Below are 11,178 nucleotides of genomic sequence, written 5' to 3'. Positions count from 1 at the left end.
AAATAAATACGTTTAAAATTGTCATCTTCTGACCCCTATGACTTTTTTATTTTTCCATGCATGGGCCATTTTGAGTGCTAATTTTTTGCGCCGTGATCTGAAGTTTTTATCGGTAACATTTTTGTTTTGATTGGACTTTTTGATCGCTTTTTATAAAAAAAATGTTGTGCTATAAAAAGTAACCAAAAATATGCTATTTTGGACTTTTGATTTTTTTTTGCGTGCATGCCATTGACCGTGCGGTTTAATAAACAATATATTTTTTATAGTTCGGACATTTCCGCATGCAGCGATACACATGTTTATTTTTATTTACACAGTTTTTTTTTAAATGTGAAAAGGGGGGTGATTCTAACTATTATAAGGGAAGGCGTTAATTCATTATAAGTAACTTTTTTCCACTTTTTTTTGCTATGTTATAGCCCCCCTGGGGGCTATAACATGCATTACATTGATTCCTAACACTGATCATCGGTAGAGAACTACATGCGGGTGATCAGTGTTATCAGGGCTTGACTTCTCCTACATGAAGAAGTCAATTGCCGATCGGACGCCGAAGAAGCAGGTAGGGGACCTTCCTTCGGCATCCTAGCTGATCAGGACACCGCAGTTTCACCGCCGTGTTCCCAATCAGCCCGACTGAGCAGCCGGGATGCAATTTCTTTAACTTAAGACGCGGCAATCAACTTTGATCGCCACGTCTAAAGGGTTAATTGCGCGCGGCACAACGATCAGTGCCCTGTGTCCTTAAGAGGATATAACAGGTGGCCAAACCATGGCTCACGAGCCACACCTCTCTGTTAGGTGACATGTGGCTCGAGGCTCATCCCTAGGTCGCCCTGATCAGGCCCGGACTGGCCTACCGGGATACCGGGAATTATCCCGGTGGGTCGCTGGGCCTGGGGCCGCTTTGGGGCCGGATTAACGTAGGGGCTCCAGGCACCTACATGAAAATAGGTCAAGCAGGCTTCAGAGGCGGCCCGCATAGGCCGCCTGGCGCCGACGATATATATCTTAACAGAAAAAGAGGGCCGGCCCTGCACTGTCCCAGGCCGGCCCTGCTTATAACTTACGTCCCTGGTGGTTGGCTGCCTGGGAGAGGCGCTTTGAACTCCGGCGTGGTGCGTTGCTGCGCTTAGACTTGAGGTCACGTCCCCGTGGGGGTGCCAGCGATCAGTGCGCCCGCCACCCTGGCTGCTCTCTCTCTCGTAGAGCCCCGCTTGTCCTCAGGTACAGAGCCCCACTTGTCCTCAAGTACAGAGCCCCGCTTGTCCTCATGTACAGAGCCCCGCTTGTCCTCAGGTACAGAGCCCCACTTGTCCTCAGGTACAGAGCCCTGCTTGTCCTCAGTGTACAGAGCCCTGCTTGTCCTCAGGTACCGAGCCCTGCTTGTCCACAGTGTACAGACCCCTGCTTGTTCTCAGGTGCAGAGCCCTGCTTGTCCTCAGGTACAGAGCGCTGCTTGTCCTCAGTGTACATAGCCCTGCTTGTCCTCAATGTACAGATCCCTGCCTGTCCTCAGTGTACAGATCCCTGCTTGTCCTCACTGCACAGAACCCTGCTTGCCCTCAGTGTACAGATCCCTGCTTGTCCTCACTGCACAGAACCCTGCTTGTCCTCAGTGTACAGAGCCCTGCTTGTCCTCAGTGTACAGAGCCCTCCTTGTCCTCACTGTACAGAGCCCTGCTTGTCCTCAGTGTACAGATCCCTGCTTGTCCTCAGTGTACAGATCCCTGGTTGTCCTCACTGCACAGAACCCTTCTTGTCCTCAGGTACAGAGCCCTGCTTGTCCTCAGGTACAGAACCCTTCTTGTCCTCAGGTACAGAGCCCTGCTTGTCCTCAGGTACAGAACCCTGCTTGTCCTCAGGTACCGAGCCCTGCTTGTCCACAGTGTACAGACCCCTGCTTGTTCTCAGGTGCAGAGCCCTGCTTGTCCTCAGGTACAGAGCGCTGCTTGTCCTCAGTGTACATAGCCCTGCTTGTCCTCAATGTACAGATCCCTGCCTGTCCTCAGTGTACAGATCCCTGCTTGTCCTCACTGCACAGAACCCTGCTTGCCCTCAGTGTACAGATCCCTGCTTGTCCTCACTGCACAGAACCCTGCTTGTCCTCAGTGTACAGAGCCCTGCTTGTCCTCAGTGTACAGAGCCCTCCTTGTCCTCACTGTACAGAGCCCTGCTTGTCCTCAGTGTACAGATCCCTGCTTGTCCTCAGTGTACAGATCCCTGGTTGTCCTCACTGCACAGAACCCTTCTTGTCCTCAGGTACAGAGCCCTGCTTGTCCTCAGGTACAGAACCCTGCTTGTCCTCAGGTACAGAGCCCTGCTTGTCCTCAGGTACAGAGCCCTGCTTGTGTGGTAGGCCTCTGGGGTAGGGGTAGTGTAGTCAGGGTGTTGCTTCAGAATATCAGGGGTTAAGGTTAACCCTTTCACTCGTGACGCCAGGCTGAGGGCTAGTATGCTGAGGTAATTCTCCGGCCTATCGCCGCCCTTCCCAGTAACGATAGGTGCATGCATATAATGACTGAAGGTCCACAAGGTAGTTGAACTTAATAAACTTTACTTAAAGACTTGCGGTACATCCATTGAACAGTAACAGTCTCATTAATACAGTCTCCATACATCTCAGTGACTGACAGTTGTTGCGGAGCTTGACTTTTTATATAAGTCTCAGAATTTAGGGTAATTTGCGAAGATCTGTCCGGATTTAGGGGTTAGATACGGTCCGGTGATCTTGCAGAGTGCGTAGGGATTGATTATACTCACAGTCTAGTAAAGATCAGCCGTCGCCGCAAGGCTCGGGCCTAAACTCACTGATGACAGCAGCGCAGATCCTTCCCTGGAACAAGAGAGCGAGCCATGGCCGCCGCGCCCTTATATGGGTTGGTCCATGGTCAGCTGTCACTCACCGTTATATAGCTTGATGGGTGAACACCTGACTTCCTCCAAAGGTCCTGTACACAGAAACCATAGAGTCTTTGGAACGCATCACGTGACCCGCAGGTCCTGTGACACTAACTAGGTAAGTACACTTACTATACAAATATATACACATTAAATTTAAATAATTTTAATTACAAAAGGGGTGACAAGGGCTAGCTAGGGACATTTAAGAAGGCTTCTAAGACACTTATGAAGTTATCTAAGCAATTATGAAGCTATCTAAATAATTATGAAGCTATCTAGACCTTTAGTTTCTAGCTTCTAAATTTTTTTTATTAAGCTTACTATACATTTTAAAGCTTACTAGACAATTAGGCAGCTATCTAACATTTAGTTTCTAGTTCCTAAGACATTTGATTAGCTCTCTACACATCTTTATGAGGCTAACTAAACATTAGCACAGCTCTCTATATCTTCAGTTTCAAGCTGACTAAACAATTTTATTATCTCACACATTATATTCGCCAACAATGAATTTCCTGTTAGTACACATAAGGTATACTGGCTAGCCGGAAGCTAGGTCACAGTAAGATTGTCTGCTAGGGTCTATCGGCTACACGCTACTTACCCCTAGAGCACTTCACATTACCTACCTAGGTTACTTTAAGAATTACATGTTTCATTTGTTAGCTCGCAAGAGCACCTACTGGCCAGGTAGAGCATCTCACACACGCAAGAAAGAGAAGAAGAAGTGTACCTAACAGTGGCAGGAATTGAATTACAATAGGCTGCAATCCCTAAAGTGTTTCCTTAAGTGAGATATATTTTATTTTTGTGTATGTACTGAAATAGATCGAAGTAGTACATTTAAGTGAGTAATCTAGAGTACTATGTGTGCAAGTACTATTTAAAGGTTAATCTTCCCTATTATTTTTGTTGAGACATGTGCTAGCGATGGGTGACAGCAATAATACTACCCTCAGAGGAGCTGGGGTGTCACCTATTTAGCATACATTTGTATGTACAAGAATCATTTACGTTTTTAGTGTTGAGTGTACACATGCCCATTTTTCGTGTACAGCTCTGACTCACTTTTTATGTACATAGACATTAGACTAGCTTTCTATGTACAACCCTTACCTATTTATTTTTGTACACAGACACGAGGATACCTTTCTGTGTACAAAAAAACATATACATATCCATTATACAATTTACACAATTATCAACACTCCAACAGGGTTCGGGCGCATTCACCTGATAAGTGCAACATTTAGCATAAGAGTTCTTATGAAGCTGCTGGTGTATACATAAAACGAACGTGTAAGGATCAGCAGTCAACCTACACTAGGAGTCCAATTAAAGGGAAATATACAAAGTGGCGTGTAAGGATCAGCAGTCCAACTACACTAGGAGTCCAATTAAAGGGAAAGGTAAACACGGCCTTAACCACAACTCAGCCGGGTACAGTCCTTAATGAATCTCCTACTGGCTAGGAGTCTCTTGACTTAATAGTCAGGCACAAGCTTAGTGGTTACGTTGTTGAACTTTAAACTGAAACAATCTTAGCACAGTCCTGCTAGGCACAATTCTTGAACTTGGTAGTTGGGGTGTTGTTTCGGTAGATGAGGGGTTAATGTTAACCCTATAGTTCGTGATGCCAGGCTGAGGGCTAGTATGCTGAGGTACTTCTCCGGCCTATCGCCGCCCTTCCCAGTAACGATAGGTGCATACATAAAATGACTGAAGGTCCACAAGGTACTTGAACTTGGATAACTTTACTTAAATGCTTGCGGTACATCCAATGAACAGTAACAGTCTCAGGAATACAGTCTCTATCTAGTGCAATGACTGACAGTTGTTGCGGACCTTGACTTCTCATAAAAGTCTCTGAATTAGGGAATATTGCGAAGATCCGTCCGGATTTAGGGGATAGATAAGGTCCGGTGATCTTGCAGAGTGTTTAGGGATTGACACACTCAAAATTTAGCAGATATCAGCCGTCGCCGCAAGGCTCAGGCCTAAATTCACTGATGACAGCATCGCAGATCCTTCTCCATCAACAGCCCACGAGGAAAAAGAGTGAGCAATGGCCGCTGCTCCCTTATATGGGCAGGGACGTTTTTACTGGTCCAATCAACTGTCACTCACCGTTACAAGGAGTGATGGGAGATAAACCTCACAGGGACCTCCAAAGGTCCTCAAGCATAAAACCATAGAGTTCACCCAGTCACGTGACCCGCAGGTCCTATTACGCTATGCATAGGTAATTAACCATTTATATACACTTGTACAATCCTATATATATATACAAATCCTGAAGATTTATTTGATAACTAATACCTAGATGAGAGGTGACTAGGGGCGGGCTAGTTAAGAAGAACCCCGATGTCCTAGGGACTCTGACTATGAGGACTTATATACAAAGGTACCGGATAGGATGCGGTACCGGGACACCACAAACCCCCTTACTTAAGATAAGTCGACCTCGACGCCTGTCCCCTAAAACAGAGGGACTAGGACTAGAACAGGATGATCTATAAATTTGCATTTGCTATACATCCTAAATAAACATTGAACACATTTACATTCTCTGACACTCTCACTAGTATCTGGACTAGACAATAGAAATCTATCTAGACATTAGTGCTATCTAGACATAAATGCTATCTAGACATTAACGAAGCTATCTATACTTTAGTTTCTAGCTTCTTAAACATTCTATTTAACTTACTATACATTTTAAGGCTTACCAGACAATTAGGCAGCTATTTGACATGTAGTTGCTAGCTCCTAAGACATTTTATTAGCTCTCTACACATTTTTATGAGGCTAACTAAACATTAGTACAGCTCTCTATACTTTTAGTTTTAGTTATACTGGCTAGCCGGAAGCTAGGTCACAGTAAGGTTGGCTGCTAGGGTCTATCGGCTACACGCTACTTACCCCTAGAGCACTTCACATAACATACCTGGGTTACTTTAAGAATTACGTGTTTAATTCTATATTCGCAAGAGCACCTACTGGCCAGGCAGAGCATCTCACACACGCAAAGAAGGAGAAGAAGTGTACCTAACAGTGGCAGGAATTGGGTATCAATATGCTACAATCCCTAAAGTGTTTTCTTGTGTGAGATATTTACTTTGGTGTATGTACTAGAGAAACTTGAGGTAGTACATTTAAGTGAGTAATCTAGATACTACGTGTGCAAGTACTATTTAAAGGGGAATCTTCCCTATTATTTTTGTTGAGACAGGTGCTAGCGACGGGCGACAGCAATAATACTACCCACGGAGAAGCCGAGGTGTCACCTGTTGAGTTACCTACTAAACATCTTTAGCATTCTATACATTTGTATGTACAAGAATTATTTACGTTTTTAGTGTTGTGTACACGTGCAGCACGTCGATATTTTCTGTGTACAGCTCTGACTCACTTTTTATGTACATAGACATTAGACTATTTTTCTATGTACAAACCTTACTTATTTTTTATGTACACAGACACGAGGATACCTTCCTGTGTACAAGAACCATATACATATTTACTACACAATTTACACAATTATCAACACTCCAACATGGTTCAGGCGCATTCACCTGATAAGTGCAACATTTAGCTAGCATAAGAGTTCTTATGACGCTGCTGGTATATACATAAAATAGACGTGTAAAGATCTGCAGTCCACCTACACTAGGAGTCCATTTGAAGGGAAATATACAAAGTGGCGTGTAAGGATCAGCACTCCACCTACACTAAGAGTCCATGGAAGGGACAGGTAAACACGGCTTTAACCACAACTCAGCCGGGTACAGTCCTTAATGAATCTCCTACAGGCTAGGAGTCTCTTGACTTAATAGTCAGGCACAAGCTTAGTGGTTACGTTGCTGAACTTTGAACTGGAACAATCTTAGCACAGTCCTGCTAGGCACAATTCTTGAACTTGGTTGCTGCAAAATAAATGTGGTTAACATAAGAAACAATAGGACATTACTTTAGAGTCTCTTCAAAGAATATTCTTCTTTACTCTTCTAGTGCCTCTCTGGGTTCCTCTCTATCTGCCAACATCAGGGGCAGGATTAGATTTGACATAGCTTTGCCACACCACATTGTTGAGGATGGAGTGGTGAAAAGCAGCATTAGCAGGGGTTATAGGCTTACTAGCCAGGATCAAAGTGGGGCAATAGGGCTTGAGTACCATCTCCAAACTAGGATGGACCCATGACTCTTTCGTTGGTACCCTGGAAGCAGGCAAACTCTCCATGTCAGAAGAGGGCCTTGGTACATACGTTGGTACCTGTGCAGGAGGCAAACTCTCATTGCTCCGAGAGGGCCTAGGTACGGTCTTTGGTGCCTGCAATTTGGGCTTACTTTCCTGAACTTGAGCAGGACTTGACTCTCGCCGATCTGTAGAAAATGATGAACTTGGCTCTATGCTGTACATAGAAGATGATGAACTTGACTCTTTGCTGTACATAGAAGATGATGAACTTGACTCTTGAAGCTCCTCCTCCTTGGGTACGCTGGTGGAGGCTTTAGGAGCAGACCTTTTCGGCCTCAAGTTGAAGGGATCGGACTCCCAATCTGTTGACGGGAAATATTTGAAGGGAAGCTGTGTTGGGGCTGTTGGTCTGGTGACCGCCGCAGCCCATTCTCCACGAAGGCTCTGGATGGGGGTGTACTCCACAATTTCACCCACCTCCAAGGTGTAGAACTTCTTATGGAGATATGGCCTTTGCACTGCTCGCCGGTTTACGAGGTTGGTCTGCCCAGTGTGGCAGTCAAGGAGTGTCCCATAACCTCTGACCTTGTTGAACTTGGCCACAGTTGCTCTTCTTCTTTCTAATGGCTCCTCCCCTTCTCGGGGGTGATCCATTTACGTATGTACAATGCCTCCATTTCTTTGGTATTTTCTTGATACCGCACTTTTTCTTCATAAGGCAAATGCACGTGCTTAGGGGCATAGAGTTCTTTGTGTCGGGCCTTTAGCTTTTCCATCAATTCGGCCAGCTCGGCTTCTTGACGGGCCCTTTCCCTTTCTGCAGTTGGGATTGGTGGGAGTGGCTTCCCAGGTAATGGTTGAAGTATTCTGTGCATGTACTCGATCAGCTCCGGCTCAATTTTGGTGAGCACGGTTGTGCACTTGGCAAGCTTGATCGAGGTATGACCTCAGGGCTGGAGGAGGAAGAATAGGCCACCTCTGGCGGGGTACTCACAGCAGACTCCTCCGACGGGATCTCGGCCCACGAGCCCCAGGTTCTGTGGTGAGGGGACAATCTCACCGGTGATGCACCTCCAGGTGTCCCTGCACACTCCGCTGGAGGTGCCTCTGGCCAATCGTCGTCATCATCAGGCAGTGGGGGAAGATTGCAGGCCCCCTCTTCGTCTAATGACAACCGCTGCAGACGGTCAGCAAGTTCTTGGAAAAGTCAGGCTGCGACTGCCTCAACTTTCCGCTTTTCCGGCACCATTTTTCCAACTTCACCACGTGGAATGCTGCTCTCCGCCATGTCTGTAGTCTCCGGCTCTCTGTGCAGACTGAAGAGGTCACTGTGCGTGGCGTCTTTTATAGTGGGCTTCTTCAAAATGGCGCCCGGCAGAAAGGACGTCATCGGTGCAGCCCCGACTTCCGGTCCCTCCAGAAATGACTCCTGTATCTCTGAGTTCCCTTTTGGCTGCGACACTGCAACTTGGTGGCCACGCCCAGGGGCAGGGCATGGCGCAGTGTGGGCTTTCTTCGCGCGCTTTTCCGGCAGCAGTTCGGCTCCGCCTGTGCTGACCGGACCAAAGGATCGCAGCATGAACTCATTGAGCAGTTTACACATTTCAGTTGTAGATAAATCTTTGCCTCCCCCCTTACTTTTTTCATGGCCCCCTTGTATGGTGCACCACGGACACCGCTCCAGCACACAGCAACACGGTTTGCAGCACATGAATAAAGTTTGTTTTCTGGAGGGGAGTACACTTTCACTAGTGGCGACTGTAGTAGAAACACACCCGAATCCTGTTCATGCAACACCAAAAAGGCTTTGTGGTAGCTCTTGGGGGGTGAATGGTAGTTGGGGTGTTGTTTCGGTAGATGAGGGGTGTTACGCCGAGCGCTCCGGGTCCCCGCTCCTCCCCGGAGCGCTCGCAGCGTTCTCTCATTCGCAGCGCCCCGGTCAGACCTGCTGACCGGGTGCGCTGCGATATTACTCCCAGCCGGGATGCGATTCGCGATGCGGGACGCGCCCGCTTGCGATGCGCATCTCGGCTCCTGTACCTGACCCGTTCCCCGTCTGTGTTGTCCCGGCGCGCGCGGCCCCGCTCCTTAGGGCATGCGCGCGCCGGGTCTCTGCCATTTAAAGGGCCGCTGCGCCACTGATTGGCGCAGCAGGCCTAATCAGTATTCTCACCTGTGCACTCCCTACTTATACCTCACTTCCCCTGCACTCCCTCGCCGGATCTTGTTGCCATTGTGCCAGTGAAAGCGTTCCCTTGTGTGTTCCTAGCCTGTGTTCCAGACCTCCTGCTGTTGCCCCTGACTACGATCCTTGCTGCCTGCCCTGACCTTCTGCTACGTCCGACTTTGCTCATGTCTACTCTGCTTCTCCACGCCTTACTGTGCCTGTGCGGATATCTTCCTCTACCTTCTCCTTCTCTGCTACGGCCTTCTTGGATTCCGGATCTGCAGGAAATTTTATTTTGGCCTCTCTCATCAACAGGTTCAACATCCCGGTGACCAGTCTCGCCAGACCCCTCTACATCAATTCTGTTAACAATGAAAGATTGGACTGTACCGTGCGTTACCGCACGGAACCTATCCTAATGTGCATCGGACCTCATCACGAAAAAATTGAATTTTTGGTCCTCTCCAACTGCACTTCTGAAATTCTTCTTGGATTACCGTGGCTTCAACGCCATTCCCCAACCCTTGATTGGTCCACAGGAGAAATCAAGAACTGGGGTACTTCTTGTCACAAGGACTGTCTTAAATCGGTTCCCAGTACTCCTTGCCGTGACCCTGTGGTTCCCCCTGTATCCGGTCTTCCTAAGGCTTATATGGACTATTCTGACGTTTTTTGCAAAAAGCAAGCTGAGACTTTGCCTCCTCACAGGCCTTATGACTGTCCTATTGACCTCCTCCCGGGTACTACCCCACCCCGGGGCAGAATCTATCCTCTGTCTGCTCCAGAGACTCTTGCCATGTCGGAGTACATCCAGGAGAATTTAAAAAAGGGGTTTATCCGCAAGTCCTCCTCTCCTGCCGGAGCTGGATTTTTTTTTGTGTCCAAAAAAGATGGCTCCCTACGTCCTTGTATTGATTACCGCGGACTTAATAAAATCACGGTAAAAAAACGCTACCCCTTACCTCTTATCTCGGAACTCTTTGATCGCTTACAAGGTGCCCACATCTTTACCAAACTGGACTTAAGAGGTGCTTATAATCTCATCCGCATCAGGGAGGGGGACGAATGGAAGACCGCATTTAACACCAGAGATGGACACTTTGAGTATCTGGTCATGCCCTTTGGCCTATGCAACGCCCCTGCCGTCTTCCAAGACTTTGTTAATGACATTTTTCGTGATCTCCTATATTCCTGTGTTGTGGTTTATCTGGACGATATTCTGATTTTTTCTGCCAACTTAGAAGAACACCGCCAGCATGTCCGCATGGTTCTTCAGAGACTTCGTGACAATCAACTTTATGCCAAAATGCAGAAATGTCTCTTTGAATGTCAATCTCTTCCTTTCCTAGGATACTTGGTCTCTGGCCAGGGACTACAAATGGACCCAGATAAACTCTCTGCCGTCTTAGATTGGCCACGCCCCTCCGGACTCCGTGCTATCCAACGTTTTTTGGGGTTCGCCAATTATTACAGACAGTTTATTCCACACTTTTCCACTATTGTGGCTCCTATCGTGGCTTTAACCAAGAAAAATGCCAATCCCAAGTCCTGGTCCCCCCAAGCGGAAGACGCATTTAAACATCTCAAGTCTGCCTTTTCTTCCGCTCCCGTGCTCTCCAGACCTGACCCATCTAAACCCTTCCTATTGGAGGTAGATGCCTCCTCAGTGGGAGCTGGAGCTGTCCTTCTACAAAAAAAATTCTTCCGGGCATGCTGTGACTTGTGGGTTTTTTTCTAGGACCTTCTCCCCGGCGAAGAGAAACTATTCCATCGGGGATCGAGAACTACTGGCCATTAAATTGGCGCTTGAGGAATGGAGGCACCTGCTGGAGGGATCAAAATTTCCAGTTATCATATACACTGATCACAAGAATCTCTCCTACCTCCAGTCTGCCCAACGACTGAA

The sequence above is a fragment of the Hyla sarda genome, chromosome 6, assembly GCF_029499605.1.
Source record: "Hyla sarda isolate aHylSar1 chromosome 6, aHylSar1.hap1, whole genome shotgun sequence".
Classification (NCBI taxonomy): Eukaryota; Metazoa; Chordata; class Amphibia; order Anura; family Hylidae; genus Hyla; species Hyla sarda.
The sequence above is the reverse complement of the archived record's forward strand: the minus strand, read 5'-3'. Positions refer to the sequence as shown.